Source organism: Giraffa tippelskirchi, chromosome X, assembly GCF_054371585.1.
Source record: "Giraffa tippelskirchi isolate mGirTip1 chromosome X, T2T-mGirTip1v1.2.pri, whole genome shotgun sequence".
Taxonomy (NCBI): domain Eukaryota; kingdom Metazoa; phylum Chordata; class Mammalia; order Artiodactyla; family Giraffidae; genus Giraffa; species Giraffa tippelskirchi.
Genome location: NC_137289.1, coordinates 98,688,537 through 98,704,084, shown reverse-complemented (window position 1 = coordinate 98,704,084; position 15,548 = coordinate 98,688,537). Strand labels below are relative to the sequence as shown.

General features: G+C 43.0%; 1 long non-coding RNA gene across 3 annotated transcripts; it reads right to left on the bottom strand.

The window, feature by feature from the left end:
• Nucleotides 1-1,649: 1,649 nt before the first annotated feature.
• Nucleotides 1,650-12,137, bottom strand: LOC145536313 (uncharacterized). Of its 3 annotated transcripts, XR_014075762.1 has the most exons (7): nucleotides 11,903-12,137; nucleotides 7,763-8,120; nucleotides 7,379-7,597; nucleotides 6,380-6,459; nucleotides 5,766-5,904; nucleotides 5,234-5,392; nucleotides 1,650-1,762 (listed from the first exon to the last, which is right to left on the bottom strand). It is a non-coding gene; the product is annotated as an uncharacterized LOC145536313 (long non-coding RNA). The 3 variants fall into 3 exon arrangements; XR_014075761.1 differs by lacking the exon at nucleotides 11,903-12,137 and having other exon boundaries at nucleotides 7,763-8,435; XR_014075763.1 differs by lacking the exons at nucleotides 7,379-7,597; nucleotides 7,763-8,120 and having other exon boundaries at nucleotides 11,903-12,106.
• Between the last annotated feature and the right edge of the window lie 3,411 nt (nucleotides 12,138-15,548).

Here is a 15,548-nt window from a genome sequence, read left to right as displayed (position 1 = left end):
AGGCCCGTGAGAGTGGGGTCCATCCAGCCTCTCTCTTCAGACTGTTCTCGTGTGCAGATATATGAACAGCTGAGAGGCCCAACCCTCTGGACACAGACCCCCCCCCCCCAAACAGTTCTGAGATTTCATGCCCTGGGACAGAGATCTGCAAACAGTTTAGAGTGCTCATCCTGGATGCCAACCCAAAACAGCTCTAATAGGTCACACCTGAGGACACAGATGCACTCCAGCTCAGAAATTCCATCTCTGGCTTCAGATGAATTAGGATCCCTAACAGAAACAGCGTTGCTCACAGCCAGTTCTACAGGGGTAAGTTGTAACCTCTGCGATCCCTGAATGTCACTGCGTCATGAAGGAATTCTGGGTGAAAAACAGGAAGAGGCACACAGTGCTTTGGACAAACTGGCCCTTATTTAGTCACACGCCATATCCTCAGATATGCAGGTGACACCACCCTTATGGCAGAAAGTGAAGAACTAAAGAGCCTCCTGATGAAAGAGAAAGAGGAGAGTGAAAAAGGTGGCTTAAAACTCAACATTCAGAAAACTAAGATCACGGCATCCGGTTCCATCACTTCATGGCGAATAGATGGGGAAACACTGGAAACAGTGTCAGACTTTATTTTTGGGGGCTCCAAAACCACTGCTGATGGTGATTGCAGCCATGAACTTAAAAGACGCTTACTCCTTGGAAGGAAGGTTATGGCCAACCTAGATAGCATATTTAAAAGCAGAGACATTACTTTGCCAACAAAAGTCCGTCTAGTCAAGGCTATGGTTTTTCCAGTGGTCATGTATGGATGTGAGAGTTGGACGGTGAAGAAAGCTGAGCACCGAAGAATTGATGCTTTTGGACTGTGGTGTTGGAGAAGACTCTTGAGAGTCACTTGGACTGCAAGGAGATCCAACCAATCCATCCTAAAAGAGATCAATCCTGGGTGTTCACCGGAAGGTCTGATGTTGAAGCTGAAACTCCAATACTTGGGCCACCTCATGCGAAGGGCTGACTCATTGGAAAAGACCCTAACGCTGGGTAGGATTGGGGGCGGAAGGAGAAGGGGACGACAGAGGCTGAGATGGTTGGATGGCATAACCGACTCGATGGACATGGGTTTGGGTGGACTCCAGGAGTTGGTGATGGACAGAGAGGCCTGGCGTGCTGCAATTCATGGGGTCGCAGAGAGTCGGACACGACTGAGCGACTGAACGGAACTGAACTGAATCTATATTCAAGACAGCAAGCTAGGAATAGAATGGAACTTACTCTGATAAAGTGTATCTACAAAAAAGCAACGTAAACAGGTCGAAATGGAGAAGATTACTCATTTCCTATCGGGAAAAATGCCGATTATCACCTGCTTTAGTCAAGAGTATTCTGGCTGGTTTGTTCAATCCTGCAAAATGAGGAAAGGTTTAAGGTTTAAGCCAGTAGAAACTGTTGATATTCAAATATTATAGTATATTTTGAAAAGCAAAAATAATCTAGATCTAAATTTGTGGAATTAATATGCATATTTAGAGGAACTGTGGAACAGAAAATCTATATACAAACATTCTATCTCTACATACATCCTCAACTAGGCCATAAAAATCACAAACCATGGATTTTCAATACCATTAAATCCTCGGGGATAAATGTAACAAAAAATGTGCAAGGAGAAAATGAAACTTTATTGACAGAACTTTAACAGTCAAATATACAACATAAGAACAGCACAGATGGCTTCAGTCTATCTTCTTTCAAGCAAATCGTCGCCCTTCACCTATAATATATACATTTAAAAAGTTACTTAGCAGAAATTTCGATGACAGGAGAGGTGTACAGAGTTCATCGCAGTTGTAGTTTTATAAAGTGGACTAAAACAAGAACACTACGGGCGACCCTTTGGCTTACCTTCAGTTAATCCTCTCTAGAGATTTTATAGGCTTTTCAAGCGTATTACCAGTATTTTTAAAAACACACTACCCTTCCTAGTTATACAAGAAAATAAGGACACTGAGTTCAGAACAAATGAAATCAATTGAACCTATCAGAAGGTCGTTTTCAGTAGAGGGCAAAACTGTGTACACATTCAGTAAAATATCTAACAACAAAAAACACCCTAAGAAAAACAAAATACACAAAAACTAAAACCAAAAAATCCCCCAAAAGTATCATTGAACTGTGTTGGTTTGAAATAATATTCCGAATATAGGACAGCTCAACAGTTGTTATCTCTGTTACTGCTTAAGTGAAGTAAAGAAAAAGGCCAGTAGTACATTTGTTTCTTCTCTACTGTGGAAGAGTGTAGAAATTTTCATTTGTTCTAATTTATCCCTGATGTGGTTGTTTTAAGTCAGTTAAACATTTATCCCCCTTTTTACTTGTGGCCCTCTTGTAATTCTAAATGTTTCTTGTCACCTTGGAAAGCATTCCAGTTGGTATAATAAATTATACGGGGACACTAATTTTCAGTCATTACTATCACTGGCGACATCAACATGTGAAGCAGAAATAGGACTTTCTCACAGCCACACCAAAAGAAGAAAGAGAAAAAGGAGAGAAGAAAAGAAACGGGAGAGCTAGAGGGAGTATGAGTGAGAGAGAAAAGCAAGTAGGAAGAGAGAAGAAAATCTGGAAAAGGAGATTTTTTGGTTTGTTTCTGAATGACAATGGCTTTTGAGAGACAACTCTGACCAATTTCAAAAGTTCATCCACGGTATCTTGTGATGTTTACTTATTTAGTTACTCTGGGCTATGTTAAATAATATTTCTTTTTCTACCCTATTAGACACATCCCATCAATATTCTAAAAATATGTGAGTTCCAGATTATACTCTGTTTTAATTCTGTAATCTACTGTTAGTGTCTTGTTCATATTTCTTATTAGGTATACTTGGGCTTTGTCCATTTTCTTCACAATCATGTAAACTGAGAGGAATGGACTGGCAATTTGGGGTTGGCAGATACAAACTATCACATTCAGAATGGATAAACAACAAGGTCCTACTATACAGCACAGGGAACTATGTCCAACCTCCTGTGATAAATCACAACAGAAAAGAATATTAAAAAATGTGTGTGTATATATATGTGTGTTACAAAATTATGTAAATTACCACATTGTGTTTATCTATTAGTTGAGTTTATTTTCCTCTTCCTGACGATTCATACCTGTCTTTTATTAAGTATCTTTTGCTTTTTCCGTTAGGTTTATTCTGTCGCTCTTTTTCTTACCTGTTTGTTGGGGGTAGGATTTTATATTTATGTACTTTATAATTAATGTATTTTTCTTTTTAAATACCACACATATTTAGGGCTAAGATGTTTCTAAGAGAACATTTTAATCATGTTCTGTAGTTACTTGAAAGTAGTCTGAAAGTTGTCCTTTCATCTACATGTTCTAATGGAATGGAACAAAAAGGTAAAGTGAAAATATTTAGAAGGCTAATACACAGTAAAATCTTCCCTAACCATGAAGTTCTTCCTGTAAAATTAGAACCATGCAATTAATTGTCAGCAATCTGGAGAACACCTATGTGAAAGATACTACGCTGATTACGTGGGAAGAACTAGAGTTACAGACTTTAACCTTCAAAACTTTTTAAACTCACGTATCAAAGAGGAAAAATAACATATTTGATATAGTGAGAGACGATTATATCGTGAGGCTCAGATTTTTACTAGTTCCTTAAGAGTGAGAGTTGGGTGTATGGCAAAAACCATCAGAGTAGTGTAAAGTAATGATCCTCCACTTAAAATAAGCAAAAAAACGCCCCCCAAAACAGACCAAACATGGGGGCAGGTAGTGTGCTTAGCATATGTATCTCACTCACACCTGCCTGGAATATCACTGACTAAATGCACTCTCTCAACTTGATCAGCCACAGAAACAGGAAACTAGACTACCTTTTGCCATTTTATTATTCAGTCATATCATGCTTCAATGGGGAAAGGATTTAAAATGCAACTAAGTTTCCTAAGAGCTAGAGAATTCAGAATTTGAGAGAATTTAACAAACATCAAGCAGAATGTTGGCTCATTTTCTTTTTTAAAAAATTAATTTTTTAATTTTAATTGGAGGCTAATTACTTTACAATAGTGTGGTGTTTTTTGCAATACATTGATATGAATCAGCCACGGGTGTACATGGGTCCCCCATCAGAAAATGAAATCTCAATTCCCCTGTTATAATTTGACTCTAGATGATATTTTATGATAAATCAATCAAGAAAAACAGAGTATTCTTGTATGCATTCCATCGAAGGGAATCAGAGAGTGCAAAAATCAGCATGGAAAAATTGGCATTTTAGTGTATCTGTTCTGAATTCACAACTTAAATGAATAAAGTTCAGTTTAGAAGTTAAGGGATTTACCTGAATCACACACATTATGTTAAAGCTGGTACTAGAACCTACTGAGCATATTTCATGTAAACTGATATTTATTACAAATGCATTCCGTATTTGTTACAAGCAGAAATTAGAAAAGAACCTGAAAATTATTAGCTGTTGCTTAAAGTACTTATACTCAAGGAAAGAAAACGGTTTCCTTTTGAATCAGTTCTATTGAGAAGGATGAAACTGGAGCCCATTATACAGAGTGAAGTAAGCCAGACAGAAAAACACCAATACAGTATACTAATGCATATATATGGAATTTGAAAGATGGTAACGATAACCCTATATGCGAGACAGAATAAGAGACACAGATGCATAGAACAGTCTTATGGACTCTGAGGGAGAAGGTGAGGGTGGGACGTTCTGAGAGAATAGCATTGAAACATGTATATTATCATATGTGAAACAGAACATCATTCCAGGTTCGATGCATGAGACAAATGCTCAGGGCTGGGGCAGTGGGATGACCCGGAGGGATGGGAGGGGGAGGGAGGTGTGGGGGGGTTCAGGATGGGGAACACATGTAAACCCATGGCTGATTCATGTCAATGTATGGCAAAAACCACTACAATATTGTAAAGTAATTAGCCTCCAACTAAAATAAATAAATTTATTTAAAAAAAAAAAAAAAAAGGAAAACGGTTTCCTATTTTCAGTTCGATATGGCTTTGATCCTGTCTCTTTATTGGAAAGTCTGTAAGTCAGGCACTCAGGCATCTGGGATGTGAACTATCTTTCAAAGAATATGTGAATTCTATTATTAAAATAATAGTAATGTTCCCTCTATATTATTAAAGATATAATATTCTGAAAAACAGAAACCACATAAATTACTTTCTGAATGGATGACATACCTGCTTCTGGCATTTCAACAGGCTGTATATTTGACGCAATCTCCTCCTAGACATCAGGACCATCTCCACCTTGACCCCCAGTCTTTGCCACAGCCAATTCCGGGAGATCAATTTCCAGGTAAGGATCATTAAAAAAACGCATCAATTTAGGTGTAAAACCTACAATATAAACAAGGGAATGATGATATTCATTCCCTCAGTGTTATGAATTAAAAGCCTTAGGTTAGTATGGTAAAAATGTGATGAGTAAGAAACTCAGGAGCATTATTCCAGGAATGTTTTGCTGGAGAAAAAGGAAAGCAGAATTTCCCGAAAGTCATTACCATTTTCCTTTTCCAGGGTTGTCCTCAGACAACTTAGATGCTCCCCCGACTTCTTTGTCTTGAAAACAAGGGAAAATTTCACCAACCACACGAACCTGCAAACTATACTCTCCTCAGTTTTTCAGGAACTGTCTGAAGTCCTTTTCTAATGTTTCCTTTCCTCCACTCACTGGGTATGTCTTAAGGCAGGATGCACTGATACACTTTACCTTGACAGGCACGCGGCAGCTTCTCTTCACCACGATCCACTGGATGCTCTTCATGTACTTCCTCCTTTGCAGGTGTGATATCATGAATTTCAGCTGGTGGTTCCCCTTGTTGAGGTTGCTCAACACTGGGCTGCTGGTCCTAGTAGAGTGGGCATGCAAATAAAAACTTTTTGTTGTTAATACATCTAATAGCATAACTATACATAAGACACAGATGTATCTGATCATAAGTAAACCTAACAACATTTTCCCAACACAATTCTATGTACTTACTTTTAATAAAGTTTCTCTTCCCACAGAGAAAAGTTAACTCCCATAAGAGTTACTCAGAAAGACTTTGGAAGCTATTTAACTCTATGTTGGGATGGAAGTATGCAATCTGTTGTTAATAAGCAGGAGGAGGGAGTCACTGGGCACATTTCCAGGGAATTTAACAGTATACTCATCCAGGCAACGCCAGACTGTAATATATCTGGATCAATGTTCCTTCCTAAGACACACTGTCACCCTTTATCAGCATGAAAGACCTTTATCACTGCATCTGTACTACTTAACATCATTTTCTCAAAAATAAACTTCTGCTAATAGAAAACACCAAATGGTAAGGTACTCACAACCACAGGTGCATCCAGCTGGGAGGACTCTTGATCTATAGGTCCCAGTGTTGATGCCACTTGCCCACTCATATTTCTCCCTGAAAGTAGAATGTTGTGATTTAGAAAATGTATTTATGACTAGAGCTATATTTGATCACTTTTATGGCCATATGTTGACTTATTACTTTTTTAAAAAATGTGAAAATACTTTCAAAAGAAAACGATGGTTAAGTATGAGTGTACATGCATTCCAATCACACTAAATACAGTTACTAGAAAAGCCATTTTTGTCTTTGCTAAGCTGGCAGAGAAATTACCTTAAGGTACACAGGAAGGCTCAATTTTTGTGAGGAAGTTTGATTTCACAACAGAATTCTCCATTATGAAGATATTTAGTGAAATACTGCTAAGAGTTAAAAATTCAGGACTATTCCTTTTGTCACACCCCTATTCACCAGACGTATCTCCCCAGCTCCCTTGGAATTCAGTTGGAACAAGAAGGCTCAGTCTTTACAGCCTGACTATGGCGATTTTCTCAGTGTCTGGGGCTGAAGTGAGTCTGCATGCAGAGCAACCGGTCCACGTCTCCCTTGACACCTTATCACAAAACCCGGGAGACAGTCACAACCCACCCCCCCCACCCCCGCGGTCCGGTTTCTAGGCCTTTCCTTAATCGCCCACCCCGCCCCCTGCCCAGGTCCCACTGCCGGCCCCAGATTCTGTGCTCTGTCGTCAGTTCCAGGGCCCCAGTGAACCAGATATTTCAAATAGCACTCCCAAGTCTCCCCCCCGCCCACCATCACCCGATCCCTCCCTCTTCTGCCCACCGAGCTTCCTCTCCAGCCACCAGGGCAAGAACTATGGCGTCACGACACCTCTGAAGAGCAAGATGACGACCTCGAGGGCCTTCCTCCTCAAAGGCCCGAAAACGCGCTGCCCGACCCGCCCGAAACTCGCTGGCTCCCCCTCACACGCTCGCACACATCAACTCCAGACAGGACAGATCTGTGGACCTACCTGGTGACTCGCAAGCAGTGAGAAGGAACCGGGACTGAGTAAACACAACCGCCTCAGGCCCAACGCTCCTCACAGAATGCGCGCTACTTATGCGCACCAAGGCGCATGCGCAGTAGCGGGTGTACCTGCACACACTGCGCATGCTCCCTGAGTTCGGCGTGTGCCGAGCACGTTGAGCTTTTCTCGCTACTGAGGTAGAGTCCTGGAACCGCAGGGTCTCTGGAGGATGAGAAAGGGGGTTGAAGACTATCTTTTTTTCCTTCCAGTGCAGTCTTTCTTACGCATCCACAAACTGTGGTGATAGGTAGTCCCAGGTTACCCTTAGTGGAGAATGTGTCTCAGGAAGACATTTATGACAGGAATAGACATTACTGGTTTGAATACCTATTTTTATACATGCTTTGATGAACCATTTCCTTCTCTGCTTCTGGGTTTTCCATCATGCTTGCAATGGCTTTACTCACTTCCATAGAATAGACACAGAAATATGTACCTCCGTTTCCATCTGTTGCTTGGAGCATTGCACATTTATATCTCTGAACTGGTAACTGATTTCTCAGAATATACCTCTGGTTCCTGTACAATATTGTTCTTTTAGCATCGGACTTGACTTTCACCACCAGACACATCCACAGCTGGGGGCTGTTTCCACTTTAGCTTAGCCTTTTCATTCCTTTTGTAGCTATTTCTTCACTCTTCTCCGGTAGCATATTCTTCTTATTCTCAAGAATTTCGGTACTTCCTAGGAGTTTTAATTTTAGCCAATTTTACCCAAGAGAAAGGAAAACATATTCACACAAGGACCATTACTAAAATATCCTACTCATGTACTCCTAATAGCCAAAACCAGAAACAACCAAACTATTCAACAACTGGTATGTAGATGAAAGAAAAAAGAATATACTCATGCATAAGAATACTACACAGTCATTTCAAAAGGAACTCCTAATGCATGTAACAGCAAGGATGCATCTCAGCTGTGCCACTGAGAGATGTCAGACACAGAAGGCTATGTGTTATATGATTCCATGTCAATGGATTCCTGGAAAAGGCACAACTATAGGCACAGAAATATATCTGCGGTGGCCAGGGTATAGGAATGGAGGAAGGAGTCTCAATGCAAATAGCCCAAAGGAGCGTTTTCAAACGAATGGGGCGTTTTCTACATTTTTGCTGTGGTAGCATTTACGCAATGGTATGCATATGTGAAAACTTGACAAACGGTAATGCTTTAAAGCATTGACTTCTATTGTATATAAATTATATCTCAATACCTCTCACTTTTTTTTAAAAGGAAAAGGAACTTTTAAGTATGTAAATACTGGTTATTGTATCCATCTAGACCATGAGCTCATAAACATAAAAATCTTATTTGGAATTCTTTCCAGACCTGGCCAACTTCCAGGATTTCCCATGACACCTTTGTACCCTTATGACAGGACACAGAAACTTGGTCTTAACCATGTTTACAATTCCCTCTCCTTCACTTCAAGTCCATATTCTTGCTGAGTTCTGTCACTTTTACTTCGAAAATCTCTAATGCATCTACTTTTTCCAAAGTCCACCGCATCTGCTCTAGTCCAAAGCCTCCCTCCATTTAATTGTCAACCCCCTTGAGTTTGTGTCATACCCCTTGGGTTTGTGCATCAGAGAAAACAGACAACCCTGTCACATGCTGTCAGTGAAGACAGCCTGGCAGTAGGGAAAATAAGACCATGTCTCTGGTCCAGTAGTGCCTAGACACGTTGTCCATGTCAATCAGAACTGAGGAATTCTTGTAAAAAGTGCAGATGCCATGATCTACATTCAGTGGATCTCACTCAGTGCGGCTACAACAGTGCCCTAGAATCTGTGAGATTACACTATACTTGGGAAACTTTCAGGGACTTTATTAAACCCCTTTGGTAGCGAGACTCAGCAAAATAAGGGAAAAAGAGATCGGAACAGATATTAGAAAAAATATATAGATAATCGACAAAACCCAAAGCTGGCTCTTTCAAAAGGTCACTACGAATTCATAAATTTCCACCCAGAAGAATAAAACAAAAGCAAGATAACTATAGACAAAACTTACCAATATCAGGAAAGAAATAGGTTACAGATTCCACAGAAATTAAAAGGATTCTATGAATAAGTTTATAGTCATAGAATAACTACATCTGGCAATTTAGGTGAAGCGGAACAAACTATCAAATTTCAGTGAAAAAGGAACAGATAACCTATTTTAAAAGCAAGCTTGTAGTTGAAAAATTCACAGAAAAGAAATCTCCAGCCCCAGGTGGTATCCCAGGCACAAAAGAGAAGGGGAGGGAAAGAAAGGGTAGGGACAGGGACAAAGTAAAAAATATATATCTATATATCTATATATCTATATATCACTCCAATCATTTAATCAAGGTGATTTGGGCCAAATCCAAGCAATGTGATGAGACCATTCATTTTTTTTTCTCATTGTCCTCCAGCTTCCCCTTCCTGCCTCTCTCCTTTGCCCCAGTTCCCTTTCTCCTTCTTAAGTCCTGCCCTCCATCAAGGGCAGGCAACGATATGAGGCATGATTCCCACATTAAAACTGAGGTACGCTGCTCGGCTGACATTCAACGTGGATACTATCATCCCTGCAGCTGGTACACTCAAGTTCTCTGTCTCTCCTGACGGACCAGAAGGTTTCACTCCTAATTTCAGGTATAGGTAGGAGAGAAGGTGCAGGGCACATGTTGGAGCCTTGAGTCCTTCATCTGTGAAATGCAGATGACCACAAACTGGGGGACAAACAGAAATAGCAGCACCAGGCCCCTTTCAATGAGAGCTACGTGCCAAACCCAGTGCATCACAGGACTCCTTGACGTTCAGGAGCACGCCAAGTAGATTTCCATGCGAGGACTGTTGCATTTGTTGTTCCTTCTGCCTGGAATGCTCTTCCCTTAGGTAACCCCACGACCTGCTCCCTCACTTCCTCCAGATCTCTGCTTACTTGGCATCTTTCAGGGAGACTTTCCCTCATTATCTTGAAGAAAATCATAATATCATACCCACATACACCTTTTCCCCTGATCTAGCAATATCTTTCTTCATAGTGCCTGCCACCCTTGATTTACTTACTGACCACCAAGTCTATGCAATGAGAGACTTGGTTAGTTTTGCCCTGTCCCAAACTCCTCCAATAGTGCTCAGGTCTATGGCAGGTGCTCAGAAAACATTTGCTGAAGGACAGTCTGGAGGCAGGCCCTTTAAACACATTGCTAACATGCACAGGTACCCTCCAAGATGGGCACTGGCCCCACTGTATTAATTATGATACATACTGAGATTTCACGAGACAAGTGATACACTCAACAACACACAGTCAGCATGTCAGGTTCCCGGCTTCAGAATCATATCTGCCAGCTACCAAATCCTCACTTCCTGGACAGAGACCTCACAGCCAAGAACGTAAGAGGTTTTATTTCTAACACGAAGACTTCCAACAGCTCATAGACAGCCAGAGACACCAAAAAGAGCTCACTGAATCTCTGCACAGAGAGCACACAACTCGAGTCTCAGACGCTCAAACACAACAGAGACCATAACCATACACGCTGTGACAGAGACCCTGCAAACAGTCCAAAGTCTTCCAGACAGAAACAAATGAGAACTGCACAGATGCTTCACATCATGGAGACTGACTCCCAAACCATGCGGACACTTACCGACCTAATACAAACCCTCCTAAACGGAAAGGCAGAAGTTTTAATAACTCAAGAATATCATATAATCTTAAGACAAAGTTCCCAGACAAAGGAAAAATTTGCAACCTCTGCATAGAGCCCCAGGCAGCTGATCCTTTACACCTTTAGACTAACCCATCCTTAAAGCAGCACAGAGGCATCACAACTTGGAACCCAGAATCAAAAAGCTCAGTGATCTCACATTCTGGGGTGCAGACTCCTAACACAGAGATCTCACACACAGGGACTGAGAGGCAAGAAACCTCCAAAGATGCACATCCCGGTATACAGGCACACATCCTAGAGGCTTTGTATTATGGCTCACAAAATCCACTCACATCAAATGTCCCATCACTCACAATTCCGCCCAAAGGCTCAAGGAGATCAAATGTAGCCAAACAGCACCCGTGTTGTCACACGTAGCAACACACAATCCCAAGGTGCCAGATACAGTATACTCTCCAGGGAGAGACACCAAACTCAGAGACCTCTCCCTGGACATGAATTGCGTGCATTTGTGTGAAGACCGTGCGCTGCCACAGGATCCAGACTGAGCGAGAGCTAAACAAGACTGAAACGCAGTCACCATGCACGGCCAGTGACCGCGCCAAACCTCGCCACTAACCAGAGCAGCTATTCGACCCCTTTGGGAAAAGCAATAAAACTCGGAGGAAAATTGCATGCTCTGCATCGTTGCGCACGCTAACGCAGGCGCACGCGTATACACGCGCCTCTCGCCCTCAGTTCCAGTTCTGTGCCCACAGTGCCCGCAATCACGCGGTGACCAGTCACTACCCAGAAAGCTTCTCTGACGCCATACCCAAACCGACAGCAGGTCTCTCGCTCCGTAGTCGTCCCACCAACGAAGGGGTGGAGTTGGAAAAGAGACGAAGAAAGTTTCCGCTGAATACCAGTGTCCACTCGGATTCGAAAGCAGCGGGAAGACGAAGAGGAGCGAATCGGGATAGACCCAGAGGCGCCCTGAGCGCCGCGCCTGGGAACTGTGGTCCATGCCTGACGCGGTGTAAGGGGGCCCTCCCTGCTGTGGAACGCCCTCTCCCAATGGTACCTTCCAGAGTGGGGGGGGTCTTACCGCTTCCCCTCAGTGGTATATCCCAGGACAGAACTGTTTCATCTCGCGCGCCCCTTGCTGGTGGGATTGGGGAACAGCAGATATAGATGCCCGGGGACCATTCCAGGATGATCCGCCAAGGGCGGAAGGGCAAGGTTAGGGTGAAAACCCCACAGATTGCTGCCATCTTGGACTCAAAAAGAAGTCTTCATAAACTGAAGATTACTTGTCTATAGTGACCACTGTCGTAACAAAGAGCATTGAAAGCATTTTATCTATGCTGCGCATCGTAGTTGTTTGAGCTTTCCTGTTTAAGGCAGAAATATCCAGCCACAGTCCCCCAGTGGGCAGGGTAAGTAAAGCTTCCGACTGGAATCTGAGGTCCTGGCGTGGGGAAGGCCTCTGACGTTGACCGCGAGTAATATGTGAAAAAGACAACAGGACCTTCCATTCTGTTAGGAAAGGGGTCAATTTCGAGGGGACCCAAGGACACCACCTCGTAGGTGAGATAAAGGTCACAGCTTTGTCATCATCTTATCATCCCTGAATATGTTCTCTAGCAGAATCCTCAGCCTGTCTAGCTATGCTTCTCTCAACAGGTTTAACTTTGTTTATTCATTCCGTTGTTCATGCATTCTCTCCAAAGTATGTGTCAAGCACAAATTTGTGTGTTTGGAAAGAGAAAATCGACCTTTTCCTCATGGAGCTTACCTTCTCTTGGGATCATGTGGTCCCCAAATACAAGTAATTTATCAGGTGTTTGTAACTGCCATAATTAACATTAAATTGGGATAGTGAAATAGAGAGAGGGGATGATATCTAGAAAGAGTGGTCAGGGAAGTTCTAAGATTGTGACATTTGAGCAACAGCCTAGAGGAGATACCTATCTGGGAGAAAAGTATCCTAGATCCTAGTGGAAAAACTGGGGAGTGAAATCCTGATGTCTCCATTTTACTCCTGGGGAGTAAAATCCTCTCTTTCTCTAGAGAATGACTCAGTTGCCCATGGCCTGGGCCTTAATCACGCTCCCTTCACACACATCAGGGGCCTCTGCCCATCAGGAAAAGGACATTCTCCATTCCTGGGGAGGCTCATGCTGCACACAGGGTCCCTCACAACCTATCCTGCCCAGACTGCCCTCTTGCTGATCTCCCTGCCAATGACTGCTCTAATGGGGGAAAGAGAGGCAGGGATCTCTGCATTTGTGGTGGAGCCTCATGCAAACTGGTGAATGTGAGATTTCCCCCCAGCTGCTTGGAGGCTCAACTCTGTACCTTCCATGATCACGTCCCCAGGGAATGTGACCAGTCCATTCCATCCATCAGATAAGAAGCTGGGTGTGTGATGGGGAGACACAGAGACATACCCTGACAGTGAGTCAGCCATAGGGTCCCTGTGGCCCTGTGCCAACGCCCCCCTCCCACACTCCCTGGCCAGGGTTGTGCTGAGTCTTTCCCGCCTCCTCCAAGGAGCCCAAGCTTCCATCCAGTTCCTCCCCTCCTCATGAGCTGAGACCTTCCCTCTGCACTGGGCCTTGGGCGCCCATCTGCTAACGGTGCCCTCCTTGTTGTGGGTTGGGCAGATGGACTGAGAGAGTGTGTGTACACAGTTTTTGTCACAGGGCCCCTATCAAGGGTGGCAGTCATATCAGCAAGTATTTTTCTTAACAGGATTATTACCTGGGCTTCTGTGAACTGTGCATTATTACCCTCTCTGAGGATGGGGCCCCAAGCTTTTCTCTCTGTAGGGAGGCATGGTAGAAATCGTAGCAAATGTGACATCACAGGCCTGCTTCTAAGGCCCGTGAGAGTGGGGTCCATCCAGCCTCTCTCTTCAGACTGTTCTCGTGTGCAGATATATGAACAGCTGAGAGGCCCAACCCTCTGGACACAGACCCCCCCCCCCAAACAGTTCTGAGATTTCATGCCCTGGGACAGAGATCTGCAAACAGTTTAGAGTGCTCATCCTGGATGCCAACCCAAAACAGCTCTAATAGGTCACACCTGAGGACACAGATGCACTCCAGCTCAGAAATTCCATCTCTGGCTTCAGATGAATTAGGATCCCTAACAGAAACAGCGTTGCTCACAGCCAGTTCTACAGGGGTAAGTTGTAACCTCTGCGATCCCTGAATGTCACTGCGTCATGAAGGAATTCTGGGTGAAAAACAGGAAGAGGCACACAGTGCTTTGGACAAACTGGCCCTTATTTAGTCACACGCCATATCCTCAGATATGCAGGTGACACCACCCTTATGGCAGAAAGTGAAGAACTAAAGAGCCTCCTGATGAAAGAGAAAGAGGAGAGTGAAAAAGGTGGCTTAAAACTCAACATTCAGAAAACTAAGATCATGGCATCCGGTCCCATCACTTCATGGCGAATAGATGGGGAAACACTGGAAACAGTGTCAGACTTTATTTTTTTGGGCTCCAAAATCACTGCTGATGGTGATTGCAGCCATGAACTTAAAAGACGCTTACTCCTTGGAAGGAAGGTTATGGCCAACCTAGATAGCATATTTAAAAGCAGAGACATTACTTTGCCAACAAAAGTCCGTCTAGTCAAGGCTATGGTTTTTCCAGTGGTCATGTATGGATGTGAGAGTTGGACGGTGAAGAAAGCTGAGCACCGAAGAATTGATGCTTTTGGACTGTGGTGTTGGAGAAGACTCTTGAGAGTCCCTTGGACTGCAAGGAGATCCAACCAATCCATCCTAAAAGAGATCAATCCTGGGTGTTCACTGGAAGGTCTGATGTTGAAGCTGAAACTCCAATACTTGGGCCACCTCATGCGAAGGGCTGACTCATTGGAAAAGACCCTAATGCTGGGTAGGATTGGGGGCGGAAGGAGAAGGGGACGACAGGCTGAGATGGTTGGATGGCATAACCGACTCGATGGACATGGGTTTGGGTGGACTCCAGGAGTTGGTGATGGACAGAGAGGCCTGGCGTGCTGCAATTCATGGGGTCGCAGAGAGTCGGACACGACTGAGCGACTGAACGGAACTGAACTGAATCTATATTCAAGACAGCAAGCTAGGAATAGAATGGAACTTACTCTGATAAAGTATATCTACAAAAAAGCAACGTAAACAGGTCGAAATGCAGAAGATTACTCATTTCCTATCGGGAAAAATGCCGATTATCACCTGCTTTAGTCAAGAGTATTCTGGCTGGTTTGTTCAATCCTGCAAAATGAGGAAAGGTTTAAGGTTTAAGCCAGTAGAAACTGTTGATATTCAAATATTATAGTATATTTTGAAAAGCAAAAATAATCTAGATCTAAATTTGTGGAATTAATATGCATATTGAGAGGAACTGTGGAACAGAAAATCTATATACAAACATTCTATCTCTACATACATCCTCAACTAGGCCATAAAAATCACAAACCA